The sequence below is a fragment of the Chionomys nivalis genome, chromosome 3 (assembly GCF_950005125.1).
Source record: "Chionomys nivalis chromosome 3, mChiNiv1.1, whole genome shotgun sequence".
In the NCBI taxonomy this organism is placed as follows: domain Eukaryota; kingdom Metazoa; phylum Chordata; class Mammalia; order Rodentia; family Cricetidae; genus Chionomys; species Chionomys nivalis.
Window position 1 is genome coordinate 28,597,920 of NC_080088.1, and position 23,604 is coordinate 28,621,523.

The following is a 23,604-nucleotide window of genomic DNA, read 5'->3' on the forward strand; positions in this document are numbered from 1 at the left end:
TTCTTCTGGCCTTGGATGTCAAATTTAATGGTTTAGGACATTAGACTTTGGAATCTTTACTATGTCTTCACTGTTCTTTTGACTCAAAATCTCAATTTTTCAATCAACAACACATTAAAGATTCTTGAGTCTTCACTTCTCAGATGGAATATAATGGACTTGGCCAAATTATGATAATCCATCTGCTAACAGATATGCAATGTTCTATTAATTCTGGTATTATGAAGAATCCTATCTAAAAGATAGCGGCAGAAGTTTTATTTTACTATTCTTTTGTGCCAAGATCCATCTGATGTGTGATTCCTGTCTATATGCTGTGAATATCAAAGGTTAATAAAGAAATTGCTTTGGGCCTATTGCAGAGCTATAGTGGAACAGAACTAGGTGGGGAAACCTAAACTGAAGCTGGGAGAAAGGAGGCAGAGTCAGAGAGAAACCATGGAGCTGCTGCCAGAGACAGATGTGCTGAAACTTTGTTGGTAGGCCACGGCCTGGTGGTGATGCACAGATTAATGGAGATGGGCTAAAATAAGATGTAGAATTAGCCAATAAGAAGCTAAAGTTAATGGGCCAAACAGTGATTTAAATAATATGGTTTCTGTGTGACTATTTTGGTGCTAAGTGGCTGAGAACCAACAAGTGGCGTCCTTCAACAGTTATCCATAAAAAAAAGAAAAGAAAAAAACAATAATTCACTTAAGCCTCACTTGAGTAATCTATCTAGCATTAACTGTCAATTGAATAGTGTATTCTCTTACATTTCTTTTCTATAACAAGAAATGAGCAGCACATTGAGAGATAACCTGATATGTACCGTATTAAAATTATATTCCAAATTAAAACTTCTTTATTTTTTATTGGGATACATTGAAATAGTGCTACTTATTGAATTTTTTTCAAAATGATACTACTTGAGTTCCATTTTGTAAAAATTATTATAATTAAAATTAATCTTAAAATTAAGTTGAGAAAAAGTAATTTCCCTATATCTGCTATGGCTCCTAATTTTAAGATTTTAAAATGGTGGTCCATCATTTTGTCAAATGTTATATTACCTAAATTAATAGATTTGGGGGAAGATAATGCATGTGTGGTATGAGATATGTAGCATTTTTCCACATATTTCTCAATGCTCCTGTGTTTCTAAAACAAAGTAAACCCCTAAGAGACAGAAGGAACAAAATAACAGATGAAACAAGAAAAAAAAACTGTATGAATTTTTTTATTGCTGTGACCATTTACTTTAGAGAAAAAAAATGTTTAGAATGTTCAAGGGACTGGGTGCATTTGATATGTGTTTTTATCCATGAAATTACCAAGTATCCGAGAGAAATATTTTCCTTAAAGGCTTAAGGTATCCTGATGTTAAAAGTAGGTTATAAACACTGGAGGTGAAGAAGTAGTACGATGCCTGTACAAAAGACAGACAGGTATTTATAGCTAAAATATGAGAGCACAAAATTAGACACCTCTCTTTACCCTGAGAATAGATGCTGATATTTGGGATTTGAATAGTAGATGGAGATGACAACTGACAAAGATATAACAACATAGTGTTAAATAAGGCTAGCTGCCTTGTAAATCTATTTGTGGAGAGGGCATGACTCAAGTAAACACTACAATAAATATAGCATCAATGATTAATTTGCACTTACAAGTATTAGTCCAAAATATTAAGTATATTTTAATATACTTATTTTAATATACATTTTAATCACAGTTATGAATTAGAATTATATATTTATTTGTTTATTTACATATTCGAAAGAGGGTATTTCCTATTTAGGATGACATTGTTTGTATCCTAAATATTCTAGATATTAAATATTTTAATCCTCCTCTTGTTATTTCAGGTTGTTAACTATATATGAAAATAATCATGCCTCATTTATGAGGATTTATGGAATCATTTTAGGAATGTTAAGTTATTCAAATAAAGAAGGATCAATATTTTTATCTAAATATTATATTACTTAAAATAAAAAGGTATAAGTATTTTAATATAATTTGCCTTTTCAATTATAATCCATCAATTGTTGAATCCAGATATGTGCACAGGAAGTTTACATATAACATTTCCTTATTTGTATTTTTTGTATGTGTATGTATAGAGATATGCTTATAACATGATGGATGTCAAAGGGCAATTACATGGATCTGGTTCTTTCCACATGTACTTGAGTTCAACTGTAGTCACCAGGCTACAATTATCTGACATAATGATCTTTTACTTGTTGTCGTATCTTATGCGCCTTCTGAATATTATTTTATATAATTCAACTCACCTTAGTAAGATCTTGAAAATTAATAACTGACTGAGTGAAGCATTGTTAAAATACTTTACAAATTTCATTAGTATTGTTTAGTAATGAAAACCATAAAATCTGTGACATCCATTTTAGAAATAAGAAAATGTGTCCTTGGCTGTTTAGATTGTGTGACCTACATCAGGGATTCAGTGACAGAACTGAGGCTTGAAGCTAAGCCACTTAGCTTCAGAAGATGAATCGATCATGGCTGCTGTAGTTTGCATTTAGGTTGTGTGACCTTTCAATTGCAATATTTTAACATAATTGTAAAGAAATTCCCATATTTGTCTTCAAAGTATTGTTTAAAAGATTAGCTTAAGGATTTTAGGGTCAATTACTTCTATGAACATTCTAAATATTCAGATTATTTGGAATTAATTTTAAAAAAGAATTGAACAAAATATGTTGAGATATTATTGGAGTATTTCTAAGAATTTTGTTTCAAAGAGTTTACAGAAATTTTGCTGTAGTTTTGACATGTTAATCCCCACAAAGGAAAAATAGTAAAAGGTTGGCTGACAGCCTGATGGACTATAAGTAGGTTTTGGAATTGTGAAGAAATGAGTTGAAAGGTCTTACCTTCAAATTCTGAGAGGAAACCAAAGAAAACAGAATTAGTCTATATTGCTTCAGTAGTTTCTCATACTCTCTTGTTCAAAAATTCAAAGGCAAATGTCTATGCCTGTTAATATATAACTCCTGTTCAAAGTGGGGATAATGTTAATATGTTAATAATGAGAGAACATGCAGCATTTTGGGGGGTCTAGATTTTCTCATTTAGTATTATATTAATCTTTGTTATTCATTTGCCTGCATATTTCTATGATTTAATTTTCTTAACTGCTGATTTTAATTTCTCTTTATATATGTACCAGAATTTCACTACCCATTCTGTTCTCCAAAATATATAAAGAACTCAGTCGGAATATGCATAGACCAATTCAACTTCTTGATTATTGTGAATAAAGCTTTAAGGAAGTGGATAGGCAAGATACTGTGTAGTAGAATATAGAGTATATTGAAGATGTGCCTTAGTGATGTGAGATTCCCCTCTGTATGCTGTAATTACCATTGATTAATAAAGAATTGCTTTGAGCTGATAGCAGAGCAGGACAGAACAGAGGTAGGCTGGAATAACTAAACTGAATGCTGGGAAAAAGGAAGCCTGAGTCAGGAGAAACCATGTATCTCCAGACGCTGTAGCTTTACCCGGTAAACATCAGTCATGTGGTGATACACAAATTAATATAAATGGTTTAAATTAAGACATAAGAGTTAGCCAATAAGAATCTAGAGCTAATGGGCCAAGAATTGTTTTAAATAATATAGTTTCTGTGTGAATATTTAGAGGCTGAGCCGCCAGGAACCAACAAATGGCCTCCTTACCACAACTTAGAGGGGAAACTTTTGGTCATATCATATAATTAACTTTGTGTAAATTCTTTACAATGATTTCTTTACTGATGTACCAGTTTTCAATGAAGACACCACACATAAGGACATAGGACTTGGAGTACACAAAACAAATCTAAAAGTCTCCTTCTTCATGTCCAGTTTTATGGTATTCATTGCTTTAAAGGAACCTGAGTAAAATATTGAATTAATAACAGTTGAGTGAGAGATAAATTGCTTAAAATGATTTTCAAAGTTTTGTAGGGTTATCTAGTACTGAAAACCATAAAATGTCTACCTTTCAAAATCAACATTACTAGTCAGTCTCCTTCCTAAAAATACTATCCACATCTATGACTCTTTTGTCAAGTTGTCTCTAATTTATAGGAGTGTCACTTTTATCTTGGGGTAATCAACATATATGTGACTGGGCTTAAGACACTCAATAAGTATTGTTGGTACTTAACCAACACTAACCTATTCAAAATGGCTTTTTGAGGTCATAGATCATAAAAAGAATCAACTAAAGACATTTTTTATAGCTAGCTTCAAGTTGTATTCTAAATATGTATCCTGTATTCACAGATAGATGAAGATCTTATCCCTTATCAAAGAAACTTCTCTTGTCAACAGGTAGGAACTATAAGAGAAATCTACAGCTGTAAAGAAGCAGGGATCAAGTAATCACAAATGTACAACTTCATACCTTTCTCTCATCCCTGTCTGTGTTTGTATGAGTGTAGCAGTAAAAATTAAAGAATAAGTCATAGATTTAAGATGGAATAAAGCCCTAAGAAGAGTTTTTTAAGGAGAAGGGGGAATTCAAATGTCATAAATATAGTAATCAAATATGAAATATTTAAAAGTTAAGAAATAAAATCAATCCTAGTGAAATGAAGTTTGTTAATTGGATTGTATCTTTGAGGGGGTATTTTAGAGTTTTGTTCTTTTGTGCTATGATTCACAGACATCATGTGTGCTTCCTGCTATATCTGCATTGCCATAGGCCTCAGAGCAATGATGGGAATAAAACCAGGGATTGAAATCTCTGAAACAGACAAGATAACCCTTTCTTTCTTCTTTATGTTTACTAGGTTAGGAATTATACTGCAAAAAATGTAAATTTTGCTAACAAAAATATGTACGTTATTCAATTGAAAAAACACAAAAACAGAGATAGAATAATCTTTTAAATGCCTAACTAGTGAGATGTCATAATCTTGTATCTCACTTTCTAACTTGATTCAAGATATATATTATGTATTATGTAAACTATGTAATATATCTTCATCTTTACTTTGTGTTTCTGAGCTTCAGTTTTCTTATGACACAAAATGAGTAATACTTTAAATATTTATATTTAATTAAGAGCAAAACTACCACATTGTAAGCATTCAATTAATGTAGCTACAGCTACAAATTTACCATGTAATAAAAATATCACTTATAGCAAAAAATTAAAAGTTAATAATTTTTTCTAAAAAAATCTATTATGTTAAGATGAACACAAAATATAGAACATCCTTGTTACAGTGTCAATTTATGTATACATTTCAAAACAAAGCATCACCTTAAGTGATTTAATCAGTAAGGTAAACTTGTTCATGAGCCAGAGAAAATATATCTAATTCTTACTGTTATTTCTTGCATTGTTTTTGCAATTGAAATTTTAGTTAGAAATAACCTCTAAATATATAAAAATTGTTTAGTATCAAATTCAAGGTGAATCATAAAAGCAGTTCATTCTTTAAATGTTCAATACCCTTAACTGCTGCCACCCTGCTGTAGATTTTTAGAAATCAATACTAGAAATGAATCAGGCTGCAAGGGATTCATCTACCACAAGGTTCCTTCTTAATCTAGACAACATAAGAAGAACTATGTTATACAGAACTGGAAAAGTGTCATGTAACATTGATTTACTGTGTTACTGACAGCACTGGAAAAACAAATCAAACTACCCAAGAAATATCAAAAAATGCATTCAACAAATGTTGTCCTTAGGATAACATTATTAGCCCTGGGTAATACCTGAAGGCACAAAACTTTATTGAATGGCAGTCATGAACCCTTTCCAATGATTTGACCTCTTGTCTCTTTTAAACTAGTTTTGAAAAATTGAGTAAAAATAGTTGTTCACACAACACACAACACACACACTACTGAAAATAACTGATCCTATTTTTATTTGATAAAATATAATTAGATCAATGAATGACACAAACATAATAGAAAAATTACTTTAATGCAAGGAAATCCATGTGACTTGAATAAAAAATCATGTTTTGCAATACTACGAATAAAATAATGGTCTTGTATATTCTACATAAGAACCATACCACTGAGCTATATTCCCATCTGATTAAAGTACCAATCTTAATTTAGGAAATCAGTAAAATAATATTTATATCATGTGAAACAAAATTAAAATGTTTATTTAGAATTTGAGTTAATAGATACATTAATATTTACTTAAAATTAACAAAATCCTATTATAATTTACAAAATTATAACATTGGTATCTATTCACATTAATTTTAGTAGATAAGACACCACTTATTTTCTCCTTGAATCATATAATAATTTTGAAAATATTTTACTATAACTTTTTAACATTACTCTCCATTATCAGTAAAACATTAATTTAATTCAAATACTATTATGTTACACATATTTTATCTAATAGTGTTTTTTAGTTATTCATAGCTTTAATATGCATTGTGTAATTAAACTAAATGGGAACATAATATAAGAATTAATTTAATTATATCTTATTCTACCATTATCCTATAGTATATTTGAAATTTGAATTTTTTTCCAAGAAGTCAGAAAATTCTTTCCCCAAACTTAAAGTAAATGGGATTTAACTCAAATATTTTTGTTATAAAGAAGACTTCTATTATCATCATTTGATATGTGGTATATTACCATTGTAAATTTATAAATATTCATTTGTAAAAGGTTTAAACATTAAAAATCAGATAGTCTTTGCCTCCATATTATCCTTCTTGTTATTATAATTTCTAATGATGAGGACATGGTTATGATTTCTTGTTTCCTCTAATGATGTATGACCTCGCTGTTTCATACAAAAATGAGTAAATGCAATGTGTATTTAGGTATGTTGTCATTTTAAGGGGAAAATTTTAAACTTCTAGAGAACTTGGATAAGAATAGCTGGCCTGATGATACATTAATTTCCAAGCTTTGAAAGAAAAAAAATCACAGTCCTGCATCAAAAGGTATGGATATTGGCCCCTTTTCACTGACTAGGATCATGTAAGCAGGTATGATGCACAGTTTAAACTGTGATTTATCATTCTGTCAATACACTATATCAGAGGTTGAGCCAAACAAATAAGAGCCATGGTAGAAGGCCATGGTTCAAGGAAGCCAAGTAATAAGAAAGCTAAGCATATGCAGTGCTAATTTAACTTTTTAAGCTGTAACACAGCTTATACTTTATATACATGTCTCAATAACTACTATTTGTGTAGCTAGAACAACTGCTTTACCTATTTTAAGTCAGATATTGTATGCTTTTTAAAAAAATGTTCACCTCAAAATAATTGTCTGTTATATTTTTACAAAATATAGATAGAACAAAGGTGTCGCACTAAAAATGATAAATGGAAATCATATTTTCTAAAAATAGTTTGGATACTAAAGGACTATAAATGCATGCTCTAATAACATAAATATAACAAAATATATATTACTAAATAATGTTATGCCATGGAGAGAAATATATTTTAGAAAGGTAGGTGTATAACAATTCAAATATTAGAATTATAGATGTATAAATATTAAAATAAGCATTTGTTTTATAATAAAAGTACCAAATATTTAAAATTTAGCTAGAAAATTTGAAATAAAGCTATAGTTTTATGTATTAAAATGTGCACATCAATGCATATGTTTGTGTTTGTGTGTGTGTGGAGTTTTGCCGTATATCTTTTGTATGTATATAGGAACTACAGGTGTGTGCCTTCTACACATGGATGTCAAAAGAGTATCTGTAATACGTTGACAAAAGTTTTTATTCCACCCTCTCCAAAAGCCATTCAGTTCCAAAGAAACACAGTGAATCTTATATTAATTATAAACTGGCCTATTCCTCAGGCTTATGACTAACTAGCTCTTCCAATGTAAATTAACCAATAATTCTTATCTATGTTTAGTCATATGGTATGGTACCTTTTCTTATTAAGGCATTCTCATCTTCCTTCCTCTGTGTCTGGGTAGCAACTGACTTTGCTCTTCCCAGAATTCTCTTAGTCCAGTTGTCCCACCTATACTTCCTGCCTGGCTACTGGCCAATAGTGTTTTATAAACCAATATGAGTGACAAATCTTTACAATGTACAAGAACTTTATCCCACAGAAAGTATCTTATTTCGTCGAATGTGAGGGTGGTGTGAACTACCATTCACAACTTAGGTGCTTGAAACCTAAACTTGGTCCGCTAAAAGAACTGTAAATTCTCTTAAGCACTTAGCTATCCCTCTAGACTTCTATTATTTTAGTTTATCTTATATCCTCTGACCCCATAGAATGATAGTTTTGTCAAAATAGAGATATTAAATTTTAAATATTATGTACACTTTAAATTATTTTAGGTGATGAATCACATTGATTCATATTGAAAAGAGAAATTAATAACATACTAAAAATATTTAAACATATAAATTTGTCCTGACTCACATATTCACTGTTAAATATTATGCCATATAAAATGGTAACTAGAGCATTTTTACTTCCAAATTTATATTTATTCTCAATTACAATCATTTTAATCTTATATACACTAAAAAGAACAGAACAGGCATTACTTTTTACTTTTCTATGCATGTCATTTGGAATCAATATTTGTCTAGCACAAAACATATTAATTGCTCAATACTACATGACTCTTACTTTTCCCAGGAATATAAAGTCTACATGACCTCTGTAGAAGTTGAAGGTCAGCACATGAGGAAACATATATCCAGGTCCAGGAGGTACATAAAAAACATTCTGGAAGGGAAATATTTTAGCTTCTGGCTAAATTCAGTGAGATGTCACAGTCCGGATGAATAAAGTTAAGAAGGCAGGATGAATGTCAAACGTTGTATGCCAAAGAGCAGCTTGTTCTTAGAGGATGCTTAAGGCCATTTTGTTCAGAGTTTTTTGTTGAAGAAACATTTTGCAAGTGTAAGTCTGCAAAACACACAAAAATCATTTTTAAGGGAGTTTCAGATATTTAACTGTAGGAAATAGCTGATCTAGTCTTCATTCTAGAAAACAACCTGGTTGTTATTGTTTGTCAAAAATTGTTTAATAGACAAATTATTAAGTTTATAGCTTATTATGTATATAAAACCAAAGGCATAAGATACATTTTAAAATATATTATTTATTTTAAATCTTTCTCTCCTTTCTCTCCCTCCCTCCCTCCCTCCCTCCCTCCCTCCCTCCCTCCCTCTCTCTCTCTCTCTCTCTCTCTCTCTCTCTGTGTGTTTTATGAGGGACATGTAAAGTTCTGATTGGAGGACCAAAGGCTACAATAGATTTTCTTATTCAACTTCATGAGCAATATTTTGCTCAGTAAGTCATTACTTTTGTTCTTATATCATATAAAAATAATGCAATTTGTACACCTATACCTTGATACCTATCTCTGTTCTTCTTAGTACCTCTTTAATGGGAAAACATACCTGTCAGAATAGTGTTGTTTCCTAATAAGTCCTTAAATGTCTATTTAATTAACTAATTATATTTACAAAAAGTTGAAATTCATGATCATAAGATAAATGAAATAAGTATATATGCAAGACAATAACATCTTATCTCTTCTTGGGAAATGTACATGAATTCACATTTTAAGTCAGTTTGCAGATATTTATTCTCAGGGTACTAGAGACAGTTTAACAGTAGAGAATTAAGCAACTCATGTAAATAAAACCTTAATGTAGAACTTTTTCCTTAAATGTAGTTGTCTATGTACAGTGAAACAAAGAAATTAAGACAACCTACAAAAAAAAAAAAAAAAAAGCCCTGAAGAAAACCTTACTGTTCCTTTCCCCAAATCCACTAACTGTCAATAGCTTCTAAGATAAAGCTATTTCTCCCTCCATCAGAAAATATGAATTAGCTTTATCTTTTACAACTCTTGTGCAGACAGCCACAGTCCCCATTAGATTATGAGTACACTGGTATTCTCTTATCAAAAAGGCAATTTTCACAGCAGTCTTACTAACTATTGACTGCTATGATATTTTCACGTCATCATTGGTGAAATTTCTTGTGCGTTTCGGGGAAAACATGTAGTATAATATAGAAGTAACATTCAAAACCAACCTTTCCTTTAAGCAGTTTAAAGTTAACTTCATTATTATAATTTATATAACATACATATATATTAAAGATAATATATGTTATCTTTCAACTTATGTTTCATCACTTTGATTTTCCTAATTTAAATTTGAAACTGAAATTTTAGTAGTTAATATTACTCACTTGCGGAGTATCAAATTTTTCTTTATTCAGTACAATTTCTTTAAAATCTCTATTAAAGTTCAGTCATTAATTGACAATAATCTTTATGTTATAAATTCAAAAGTAATAAATGTTATCATAAATTCATATATACAACACAGTAAACTACTTAGCATAAGAAACTTTAAGCTATAAGTGAACTACCATTCATTTCTCCAGGAGAAAAATAAAGCATTGGATACTTCTCAGGGTACACAAACAAACAGTCAGTATTTGCAAAATTAAAGGATTAAAATATATTTGAAATGAAATTGAAAGTTGCTTTTGAGCAAGAAATAGAAAGAAATCTTGTGTCAAGAATGTAAACCTAGTCGGGCGGTGGTGGAGCACACCTTTAATCCCAAAACTTGGGAGGCAGAGGCAGGTGGATCTCTGTGAGTTCGAGACCAGCCTGGTCTACAAGAGCTAGTTCCAGGACAGGCTCCAAAACCACAGAGAAATCCTGTCTCGAAAAATAAAAAAAATAAAAAAAAAAAAGAATGTAAACCTAAGAATGATGTCAGTAATAAAAGCATCATCACTTCCAGGAGCAAAATATAGGATTTGGTGACTGGAGTTTTCACCAAGGAAGGATCATAAGAGGTTTACCAAACACACACACAAAGTGACAAAAATTACACAAATAATGTTATGAAATCCATGTTTACATAAATACAATTTATTTGTAAATAAATAATGACATAGGACCAAACAGGTTTTAATTAACCTAAATAACTTTCGATAAAGAATTAGGTCAAATGAAAATTTCATTGGGCCCATTAGGAAAATATAACTAAGTGAATAAAAAGTTGATAGTAAAGATATTAAACAATATTCAAAAGTTCAACTTCCTAATTAGAAAAATTGGCCTCACTAAATTTGTACCATGCATATAATATATGGATGAAGTATTACTTTAATTTAAAAGAAAAATTATAGTGTAGAAATAGAAGTATCCAAGAAAAATAGTAAATTTATGTAGTGGAAAAATAGTAAAAATTATGCTATATTTATGATAAAAAGCGATAGGTAAAAAATAATGCATATTAACACAAAATTACAAATTTATAAGTTTACATAGTGAAAAATTTATATAAAGGAATGACAAGCTAAAATTGAACAACAAAGGTTAAAATGAAAGTGTAATGATGAATTAATTAAACTTTTTAATTTCCAAAGAAGGAATCCAAGAGTAAATATTTAAAGGTTGTTTTAAAAAAACACTAAAACATTAACAATAATTTTAGAATGCTCGTGGCATTATAACTAAATAGAAAAATATAATCAAAAGATATTCTACTATTTATCTAAATAGATGAATATAATCTAATCTTTTATGCATTCTTTCAAAATTAATGAGGTATAAATAAAAATGAAAGTATAGGAGGTTATTATTATTATAACTACTATTGTAAAAATCAAAGCATTTACTAGGAACACTGATTTCATTTTTACAAAACTATTCTAAGAAATAACAGACACTTAAGATTATAATATACACTGTTATTGACATTCCTACATAAAAGCAAAAATATTTCAATGGCAAATTGGAATATATGAATTATATAAATTTTTATATTATTTACTAATTGGTAAGATTTGAAAAATTGTTATATTCATAGGAAATAATTATACATATTAATAGGAAATATTAGATAGACTGTACCATAAAACTAAACAAAAAAGATACGAACAATAAGGTGAAGAAAGTCAGTTTAGATGCCATGAATCAATAATCACAGCCTAATAAAAAATTAGCCATAACCTACCACTAAAAGCAGAGTTCAAACTATTGAATATTACCAGACTGAAATCAGATTTTTTTTATTTGTTTTACTGATGTGTATACCAAGTTTGGTATTCTCAGTGTTTAAACTCTGATTCTAGTTGCAGCTGGAGATTTTCATTTCTCTTTCTATTTGAGAAAAGACAAGCTACAAACTCTAAAATCCCTGCTTTCCCGATTCCTTGTTGTTTGTTTTCGTCTCAGCTCATTTTTATCACATTGTTTGACCTGACTAGTGTTTTTAATATAAAAAACAATTTAATTTCATTGTATATTATATCAAAATATTTTCAAAAGTCAATTGTTTCTTTACAAATTTTAGTATCTCATATTGTGATTATGCCACTTTTAATATGGCTACTGCACTATGCTGATAGTATTAGTAAGTAGTAGGAATTTCTTCAGAGTTACTAACAGTTTCAAGTAATAAAGAACCAGAAAAAAAGAGATTGTATAGCAATTGGATATTATATTGAAGGAACATGTTTTTGAAAAGAAATTTTAGAGAAATAGTGTTTTTCTCTTATGAAGGACTTAATTTTTTTCCATTTGAGTTTTTGTCACTATTCATGTTGAATAAAATTATCATCCATGGAAACAACTTATAACACTGAATTAGAAGCCTGCTACTTTGAGTAGAAAATCATAATAAAGAGTATTTCCCTCTCCCCCTCTCCCCTTCCCCCAGCTTCCCCCCGCCATCCCCACCTCCATGTTCCCATCTTTTGCTCGGCGATTTTGTTTGCTTCCAATTTCCAAGAGGATCTATATATGTTTTTCTTTGAGTTCACCTTCTTAATTAGGTTCTCTAGGATCATGGATTATAGGCTCAATGTTCCTTTGTTTATGGCTAGAGTTCACTAATGAGTGAATACTATATTCATCTTTTTGGGTCTGGGTTATCTTACTCAGGATAGTGTTTTCTATTTCCATCCATTTTCGTGCAAAATTCAATATGTCATTGTTTTTTTACTGCTAAGTAGTACTCTAATGTGTATATATTTTACACTTTCTTTATCCATTCTTCCATTGAGGGGCATCTAGGTTGTTTCCAGGTTCTGGCTATTACAAATAAGAGTATTTCCAATCTAAATTAGATAATATCTTACGGTTGAAGTTTTGAAAAAAATGCTGAAAATGTTCACTTCTGCCACCAGAGGTCAGCTCTGGTTTTTCATACACAAAATTGATGGGTAGGCAACTGTATTGAACTTACGGGTGTTTATGGTCTTTGCTTATTGAGTACTCAGAATAATCACCTATTTACTTTTCTTTAAAGACACGAGTTTCTCTTAGTGAAACTGTCTAATACCAAAGAAATTTCTACTATGTGAAATTGTTTGTTATTGACGGTGATGAAAAAACCAGAGTTAAATTTGGAAAAAATAGCAAGGAAAACTGGCAGTCATCGTGTTCTGAACTTTGATGATAGCATTTAATATTGCTGAATATTATGATTCTGTAGCCCTATAAAAATAGACAAACCAAGAAGTGATTGTTATATTTCTAATATAAAACATGATAAGCCACAGTAACTGTTATAATAATTCAAATAATCGGTTAAAGAAAACATTATAAATGTTTTCTTATGTTTATTCCGTATTCTCATACTAGATTATTAATGTTTAGAATCTGAGAGAGTTTTTAGAGATTTTGCTTCAAAATATAATTGCTTTTAATAAACATATTTATGAAGAATGTTTGTCTGTTTCATATAAATGGCTAGTCTTCAAACAGAATTTTAGAGCTTCCATACATAGAAATCCAAAGTAATTCATCAAACAACCTTATTTTGAAATTTCCAAAGAATGGGTGTGTGGAAAATCTTCATGTCATGGCTCATGATCCACATTTTCTACCAGCTCACATAACCACACCAGCAAACCACAGTTTTATAAATTAACTCTGTGCAGATTAATTACATATCTTCAGTTCTGCAATTTAACCAAAGTTCTCAGTTTTAGTCTCTGTCACCCACAGACAATTGCTGTGAAATACTTGGGTGCCTCTATAAACAATAGTAAAAGACAATTTTACTCTCTTTCCATCTTCTCTCAATTCTTATTTGCTTTGAATTTAACATTTCACTAAGTAACACACTCATTTTATTAGCAAAATAAGGTTAATTAACAACAGTATGGTAATATTAAAATTGCATCTGTACAAAACCAGATTTTAATCAAACATCTGAGAAAAGTTTAGTTTACTTCTAACATAGAATGGACATATAAAAGATATCATTCTAAAATGTCCAATTTGGCTTAGAACTTGTGTGATGCCATATCTGTGATCATTGATACATAACTTCAGTTAGAGGAGAGCTAATGTTCTCTTATGACATCTATGAATACCAGAATCAGATATGAATACATATCTGATGTATGAACATACACAAAGGCAAAAGACTCAAACACAAAGAATAAATTTAATTTTTTAAATAACTATCTATTAGTTACGAGTAGAACTTTAATATTAACTACTAAAGATATGCTTAGTTCGTATTGAGATCATGTGATCATGTGTAAAATTAGAGTAATTAGTAATTAAAAGATAAAGTGTCATTGACAGTTTTTGTTCAGCCATAGCTAGATATGTGACAAAATATTCTCTAGGGAATGACTACAGAAGTGTGGAAGACATTTAGGTTAGAATAATTGGAATCCACTGTTTGTCCAGAATGCTCAAGGAAATGTTTTCAAGCACTATTTAACAATAGAGTTCAATGTGCAAAGTTCCATGAGAAAGGGATTTTCCTAATAAGGTAGCTGAATGGTAAATAAAATTATTATTAAGAGTAAGTTAATTGTAATGACTTCAGGATTAAACCTAAGACATGACAATGAGAATGGGTACCTTTTTTGTAGCTTCCAGGATTTGCTGACCTGAAGAAAGTTAGAATGGTAGGTGCACAGTGGTCTTTAGCAGTAGATACAGCTTTAGGGTTTTTTGTCGTTGTTGTTGTTTGTTTGTTTGTTTGTTTTTTAATTCACAGCCATATCCAAATTCTTATGGATGAAAATCATGGAAAATTGATAAGTTATTAAAGAAAAGACAAAACTGGATGGACATAGGTTTGGGGAATTCGCAAGTGAATGTTGGTTAATAAGTAAGTGGCTTAGACTTAGACAAATATCACCACTTCAAGCAGAAGAAATACAACTATTAAAAAAACTGCAAAATATTATTTTTTTCTTTTTTTAATTTCTTTAAATTTATTTATTCAATATTTCCACCTCCTCCCATCCTCCCTTTTCCCTCCCTCTCTCCCCAACCCCCTCCCCATCTCTCTCCAGTCCTAAGAGAATTCAGGGTGCCCTGCCTTGCAGGAAGTCCAAGGCCCCCCCACCTCCATCCAGGTCTAGGAAGGTGAGCATCCAAACAGACTAGGCTCTCAAAAAGCCAGTACATGGAGTAGAATAAAAAACCAGTGTCATTATCATTGGCTTCTCAGTCCACCCTCATTGTCAGCCACATTCTCTTCAGGAAAGAAAAACATGCAGGAGTTTTATGATGCAGAAATAGGTGAGATCTAAACAGAGTGATGGAGTAGATATGATTTAGAACTTTTCACTTCAGAAAAAAATTCCATAACAACAACCATTTTGTGATACTTAAGTCCCTAATTTTCATTTGATTTCTTTCTCCACAAGTTGGTAGTAATTGATTTAGTTCATAATACATATGAGTGTTGTCAATATTAATGGTAATATTACTAATTGACTGCTTAGATTTTACAATTATTTTAGTAAGTTTTGGTGTTGTTTTTATTTTTTCTAAGTTTTCAAGGTTTCCAAATATAACTAGAAAATTTGTTAGAGAAAAATAATAAGTTAAGGATTGGAAAAATTTATTTTAGAAATAGAAGATTTCCAGAAAGCTTCATATCCCTCCTTATATATGAGCACCTTAAATATGGTCTCACAGATTAAGTGAACTGCCCTATTAGATAACTTTCTGTTAGTGAAAATGTCATTAGTTTAAAAGTGATATATGAAAGTTTAAGTGGCTGTTATACTTTGAAAATTATTTAATTGCAAGATAAAATACATATTGAATTAAACACAATATAACTGCCAGATGTATAATTATCAAAACATAAGCATAACAGAAAAGGTACATCAAAACACACACAAAAGATATTTTTTTTTCAGAAAAAAAGCATTATAGCCTTTTTCTATACTCTTTTCTAAGTCAGGTTAAAATTTTTCATTAGATTTTATCACAACTCATAACTTCGATGAGAACAGAATATATATTATTAAGCATTCCTCTTATCAATTTCAAATCTCTGCTAAAATCATTTTAGGAATGAAAATTAACAATTTTGAAGAATAATAATAAAATAATTTGATCTTTCTATAAATATCAGTGCTGTTTCATCAATCAGTTAATTATTTTTAACTTACTAGAAAAATGTTTTATTGTTTGTTCTATAATAGAATTTCCTATTCAACTTTTATTCTTAACCTATATTTTAGTGATAATTATTTTATATTTGCTTGATTTTAAAGTCAAATCTAAGGTAACAAAATAAGAATGAGTATTTGAAATTTTTATAACTTTGTCCATGATTATACACATAGAGTTTATATATGAACCTATTGTTTTTTCAGTATAAATACATAATGCTAAACAGTAGTTGTCTGGTTGTATGTATATTAAATATATTGTAAATGCTTAAGGTTATAACAATGAATAAAAGTCTGATTCTATCTCAAAGTTAGTATAGTGAATCAACATAATATTTTAAAGATGTTAGGGCTATGTGCATTAATTAATATTAATATTTGATGGAAGGCAGATGGCATTTGAAAGTTTGTTTGATAATTCTATGCGGCAATGTATCAAAGGTCTGTGAGAAAGTTCAAAGTTCATCTCCAATACAGAAACTCCTCTGCTTTTCTGGAAAGCTTGTTATTGGTTGTCATGAAATGTCAATAATGGCTTAGAATGCTATTTTATGCTTAACACTGCTATATAAAAGAATTTTATTCTGGTGTCTTGAATAAAATGGCCTTTATCCAAAAATCATAGAGTTCAGAATAAGAAAAATGCAACATGCTGACATTTTTCCTTAATTTGAATGTCAGAATTACCAAATTATAATTCATTAATGGATAGGTACTATAAAAGGGTAAGTGTCACTCAGAACTACAAGTTGGAGAACATGGGGCAGTAAATAAGATATGAAGAAAGGAGAGAGCCAGAAAAAGATGAATAAGAGTGAAGAAAAGGGGATATGATGGGCTATGACACTTACATATTCTGTAGCTCTCAAATAAGGATTGGCTATTGTTTACAAATGGTAATAATAATAAATAGCAACATAAAATAGTCATACCAATTATTTTCTCAATAATATAGGGGAAGACAGCTAGTACAGGATGATGTGCTGCTGCCTAAAACAGCATATCTACCAACATGTTTAAGTATGCATTTAAACAATATCTGAAAGACCTCATAATGCCCCTTTACTAGAAAAACAAGCATATTAAAACCACTCATCCTGTTTTCCTCCATGCCTTGTAGCATTTTCATATTTACTTGGTTATTATATTTAATTATGAGACTATAGTTTTATAATTTAATTATTTGAAAGATAATTTAGAGGCATCAAAAACTTATTAAAGTTACATGTTTCAAGCCCTTACATGATTAATTTCTAATGCTTATTGTCAACAGGACCACAAAGATTACCCAAAATGTGGTTTGGTTTCATTAGATTAACCTAGAAGCACTATTTGAATACAAAGGAGCATGACATACACAATTGCCATTACAAATATTTTGCATCTAAAATAATATGATTTTATCTACTATAATAAATTATTTTCTTAAAATATCTTAATTATCAACATGCTTTTTGTCTATTATGATTAGTAATTCTGCAAGATATGCACATAAACTGACTTATAACTTCCACCTATCTCTAAATAGGTACAAAGTACTTGCATATTTTAAACTTATTTTAAGTTATTGATTCACTTGAAATTTTTCCCAATAATAAACTGTTAATTAATAATTCTATATTTTGCATCATTTTATTGATCTGATATCTGGCATGAAATTTAATAAAATTTCTTGTAATTAGTTCTTGAAGTATGCATTTGACCATAATAATAACACTGCTCTAAACTTTTTCTGATTCTCTTCCCTCTTTTATACTCATACAACTTTGAGTACTTTTTTATTAATTATCTTTCAAAACCAATTTGTGATGCTCACATGTTTTAGAATGTGTGTTTTTTTCATTGCAGTGTACTAGACTTTATTGCTTACTCTCTGGGGGAAGAGGACAGGGAGAGATTTAATGAAGGCCTCAAGTTTATACTATCTCTCAGATAATTTCTGCCTGCAGTTCTCTGCATCTGCTGCCAGAAAAACCTCTCTGACGATACCTGTATAATGCCATGCCTTGATCTATTAGTATAGCAGAATATAATTATGAATAATTTTATTGATGTTTTAAAGGAGCTTTCATTTGGTTTGACCCTACGATTCTGATCAATCTAGTCTCTGATTCTTATTACTCAATCAGTATCAGGTACAAGTTCCTTCTTGGTAAATGAGTCTATGGTGAAATGAGAAATTTGTTGGACACTCTCATAAAATCATTCCACCATTGCGCTAGTGTATTTTGCATGCAGAACAGGTTGTAGGCCAATGGTTTTGTGACTGTGTTTGTGGATTGTTTGCTTGCTTGGTGCTTTTATCATTTGACTTCCTCATATATTCTAGATAATCTTCCCAATATAAGGCTGTAAAATTTTTGCATTTTGTAGACAACATCTTTACTGTAGTAATGGTGAGAATTATCGTGGTATAGACAATTATTATATTCACGAAGTCCCATTTAGAAACCGTTGATCTCAATGCCTGTGCTACCTACCTTCTACAGCAGCTCTTTATTCTACCAAAACTTTAAGTGAATACTTTCACCTCTATCATCACAAAGGCATTCTCAAGTTTATCTTCAAAAACGTTAGGAGGAGTTGGCAATCTGAACGTTACTAAATTTAATCGAATGAATAATGAAATATGGTATTTTGTTTCAAATATCAGTTGTGTTAACAAGCAAAATAAAGGTCAGAAGTATCTGTTAAATAAACATCCTAGGTAGGCTGAAAGAAGAAACCTTGAATAAAGGGAATAACCAAAGTTGGTTACATTACATGAAGTACCTATTTCCTCTTAAGGTTTTATATCCTTTACAAACTATGAGGGGAAATACATTAAGAATACATTTAAATATATTGCAAAAATATTTCACATTATATGCTACTAGACATAATTATATATTATAAGATATATTTTAATATACAAGAGTTTGTTCACATTATTTGAGTAATAATTTTTTTCTTTTAGTAGATGTAAATGCACACTTCATTCATGTTTTAAATTAGCAGGATTTAAATTAATATATTTAAATTAGCAGGATTGGTTAGTTAGGGTCTATCAAATTTATCAGTTCTCTAGGATGCCTTTAAGACTAACTTGTCAGATATATATTTTCTATCTTTGCCTGTTTACCTTTTAATAATAAATACTTCATATAAATCAAATTATATACTGAGAAGAAAAAGAAATCCACACATTCTTGTGAATTTTGTGTTCCCATATAAATGTATGATACAGAAACACAATAAATCATTGAGCCTTAATATAGCACAGACTGTTTAGTTAGTGTTTTAGATTTTGTAATATTTGGGCTCATTAATTTCAAATACATAAAATAAAATATTAGGGGTAAATTATGCACAAAAGTTTTAAAGATAGTGATAACTGAGGCATGAAATGAGTCTTTGGTACCAAATCAACAAATCAATACAATAAAAGTAAAATGGATAAGAAATCACAAAATTGAAGTTTATTATCAAGGACCTCTTTGTTTTCTACATGAAATACTGAGTTGTTTTTTAGAGATGTAAGCAAATGTTCAGTCATAGCACATCAGAGAGAAAACAGCAAGAGGGGCCTTTGCATTATTTCCCCTTACTTGTAAGAAAGAGTTACTACAATTTATCATATTCTTTTCGCTAATAAAACAAACCTTGTTTAATATATACAGGCTTTTATAAATGGAGACACTACTATTTGCATGACATTTGTTTATGCCAGGAGTAAGTGTTGAACAACGATGATCTACAAATTCCTAATGAAAATGCTAGAGTATCCTTTCACCTACAAAACTATAACTGTACATTATGTTACTTCTAAGAGCTGTGTCCTATCTCTGTGTGGTTCCATGTGGGTGAAACTTTCTCTGTTTTCTTCACATGATGCAGTCATAGCTCACTAACTTTCCCAAGCATCAAAAACACAAAGTACAGGCTCACCTTAATGAATTCATCAATTCTAATCATTATACAAATATGTTCTTTTTTTCTTCACTATTGAAATAATCTGAATATGTTGTTGGGTTCACTTTTCCTCTTTGCATTCATTCTCGTGTTTTTAGGACTAACGGTGTAAACAAGGATTATAAAGTAAATATTGTGTTAATGGGATGCTAAGCTGCAGCACTCTTTCTGAACACTGTGCCCATATATTTCAATGTGGCAAAAACAGTGTGAAGATTATAGAGGAACATGAAAAAGTTCAAATAAAGTTTTAGATCAGGTGAGTAACAGTTGCCTAGTCCAAAAGGATTCTAAGCAAGCCTTAACATGTGTTTAGTACCATCTCAAGTTAATTAAAAATGGAATGTCGATAAGAAAGAAAAAGAGAAGAAAAAATCTGCAAATAAAAATTTTTGTCTAAATGAAATATACTGTTTTGAAATTGTTGCTAAAATTGGGACCTTTTATATTTTTTAACTAAAATGTGTAAAAAAAAAAAGAGCAAAAATATGAATACTTAATCATGAAAAACTTTACCTGAAAGTTTTGGGTACAAGAACGATTCTAACCATGACTTGGATTTTTAAAGGTGTTTGAAATAAGAGAACATTGTGTGGTACAATATTTATGAATCCTGGAGTAGGTGTTAGGCCACTGTTATTTTTGTCAATGAATTATTTTCCTGGGTGTTCTTGTTAATTTAAGTGGTATCTGTGATGACTTATGAATATAAAGCACTTTGGACAAATTTACAAATGGGAAAAAGTCTTTTTGTTACAAAAATTAGAAACTGTAATTGCATCTTAAAAGCTAGCAATTATCATCCCATTTAATTGAGTCATCTAAAAGTCATTGTATAGGAATTCTTATTTTTATTATTGAGGCAGCTTCAGACAAGATGTCAGAGATATGGAAGTGAATTCTATTTCACTGAAGTCACCCTTGTTTCCATTAAAAGTAACACCTCTGTCCCAAACTTCATTCTTCTTCAGGTTTCAGTGGAATTTAATAGATAATATGGGAACTCTGAATCAAGAGAGCAGAACTTGCAGACATGTGCCAATCTGTTTAGATGACAGCATTCACCTACTTTCTGTTCTTTTATCATTTATCTAACTTTCTTGGCACTTTATAATCTTAAATTGGCTTCAGTAAGAATACAACATGAAAGAAAATTCTGGAAATGAAATAGAAATTAGTCATTGTATTATATGAAAGTTATTTAATCATTCTAATACATCTAGTCACCATTACAAACCACAATATAAATATATTGCACTATTTGAACTTATTCTATCTTATAAAACTTATTTTCCTTCATAAACAGCTTATACAGTACAAAATTATTATTAAAACAAACCCAAAGCTAACTTCAAGATTGTATATTATAACTTAGACATTCCTAACTGGTGGTCTGTCTCAATTGATTCTGCTTCATTGGAATGTAAATAAAGGACAGAATATATTATGGCTCGTTTTTGTCTCTCCAGGGGTCCTATTTTGAATGGATACTTTAGACAAATGGAATAACACTTCATTTAATTATAAACAGTTTTTCAAATATAATAACTAAACAAGTTAATGAAGGACTACAGTAGAAGGAGGCAGCATATCCTACTACCTCTCTGTATTGTGAAAAGTTATGACATTGATTGACTTCTCGTTACCTTTTTAATTGTCATCCTTTCTGAATCCGGTAGTCATCTAAACTAAGATCTATAATTAAAATATGAATTGATAATACTAATGAAAATATTAAATTTATAAGTAATTGAAATTTTTGATATTGTTAGAAATACAAAGTTCCCCTACTGAAGAGTTGGATAAGTTATTTAAAAGAGATACTGCTTATGCAGAATACCCAAATTTGTTTCCAGACAAAGGACAACACAATAGACATGAGGATGTAAAAGAGGAAAAGTTCAGAAGATCTCATCCCTAGACAATGATCTGTAGGCAATGACAGAATGCTGAGAGAAGAATTAATCATCTTCAGGGAAGATTAAGCCAAGTAGGTATCCAGTATCAGAAGGTCAGCTATGAATATATATATTGAGAATGTTGTATTTATGTATATAACAGCATAGATGCATATGTCTATATCTATCTTGATGTAATAAAAAAAGCAAGGTTATTAATTTGAAATAGTAAAAGACAGTAAACGTGGGTTTTAAGGAAGAAATGGCAAGAAACAATGCAATTATAATCTCAAAAATGCTAAAATGTTAATCATTTAGTATAATTTCACAGAAAATATATATATATATTTTTATGGTGAAAAAGTGTATATTTAGAATTAGCCATCTGGGCTCAGTTTAGATGATTCCAATTTTGTTGGCAACATCCAGAGCATCATAATCAGGAGCCAACCGAACATATGCCTTCTTCTCTCCGTCGGGCCTTATGAGGGTGTTGACTTTGGCCACATCGATGTCATAGAGTTTCTTCACAGCCTATTTGATCTGGTGCTTGTTGGCCTTGACGTCCACAATGAACACAAGTGTGTTGTTGTCTTCTATCTTCTTCATGGTTGACTCGGTGGTCAGGGGGAATTTGATGATGGCATAGTGGTCAAGCTTGTTCCTCCTGGGCGCGCTCTTCTGGGGGTATTTAGGCTGCCTTCGTAGCCGCAGGGTCTTGGGCCGCCGAAAGGTTGGCGATGTGCGGATCTTCTTCTTTTTGTGGCTGTGGACGCCTTTCAGCACTGCCTTCTTGGCTTTCAAGGCCTTCGCTTTAGCTTCGGCTTTGGGAGGGGCAGGAGCTTCCTATTTCACTTTAGGCGCCATCTTGACGAAAAGGGTGGCCTCCACAGAAAATATTTTTAGCTTAACTTAATATTACACTTTATTTTCTCAAAATATGTATGGTAATATTCAATGTAGAAATTAAAGAAATATATGCTCAAATTCTAATTTTCATAACAAATTTATGAGAAAACTCTCATTGCTTAATTCTTGTTATTTTTCAATTTTTATTGTAAATGTATTTCCTTAAATAGCCTACATTTATGATATGATGTATGTTTCTGTGTCACAAAAAATATAGTGTTCCACAGGGCAGATTTCAATTGGAATTAAGTGTATCATATGCCTCAGAGGCAGTTGAAGCCAGCCTCAAACGGAACAGTGCTGGGAAGCAGGGCTGGATTAATGAATCAAGTGGAGTTCAGAGGGTTAGTATGATTAAAATGAATTGCAACCACAGTGACCACTGATTTTTCCAATGGTTGCCAATAAATCAGATAAAAAAAATATTTCAGGCCG

General features: G+C 30.5%; 1 pseudogene; it reads right to left on the reverse strand.

Annotated features, from left to right (window-relative positions):
* Window positions 1-22,651: 22,651 nt before the first annotated feature.
* LOC130872019 (60S ribosomal protein L23a-like) lies at window positions 22,652-23,127 on the reverse strand (annotated as a pseudogene).
* Between the last annotated feature and the right edge of the window lie 477 nt (window positions 23,128-23,604).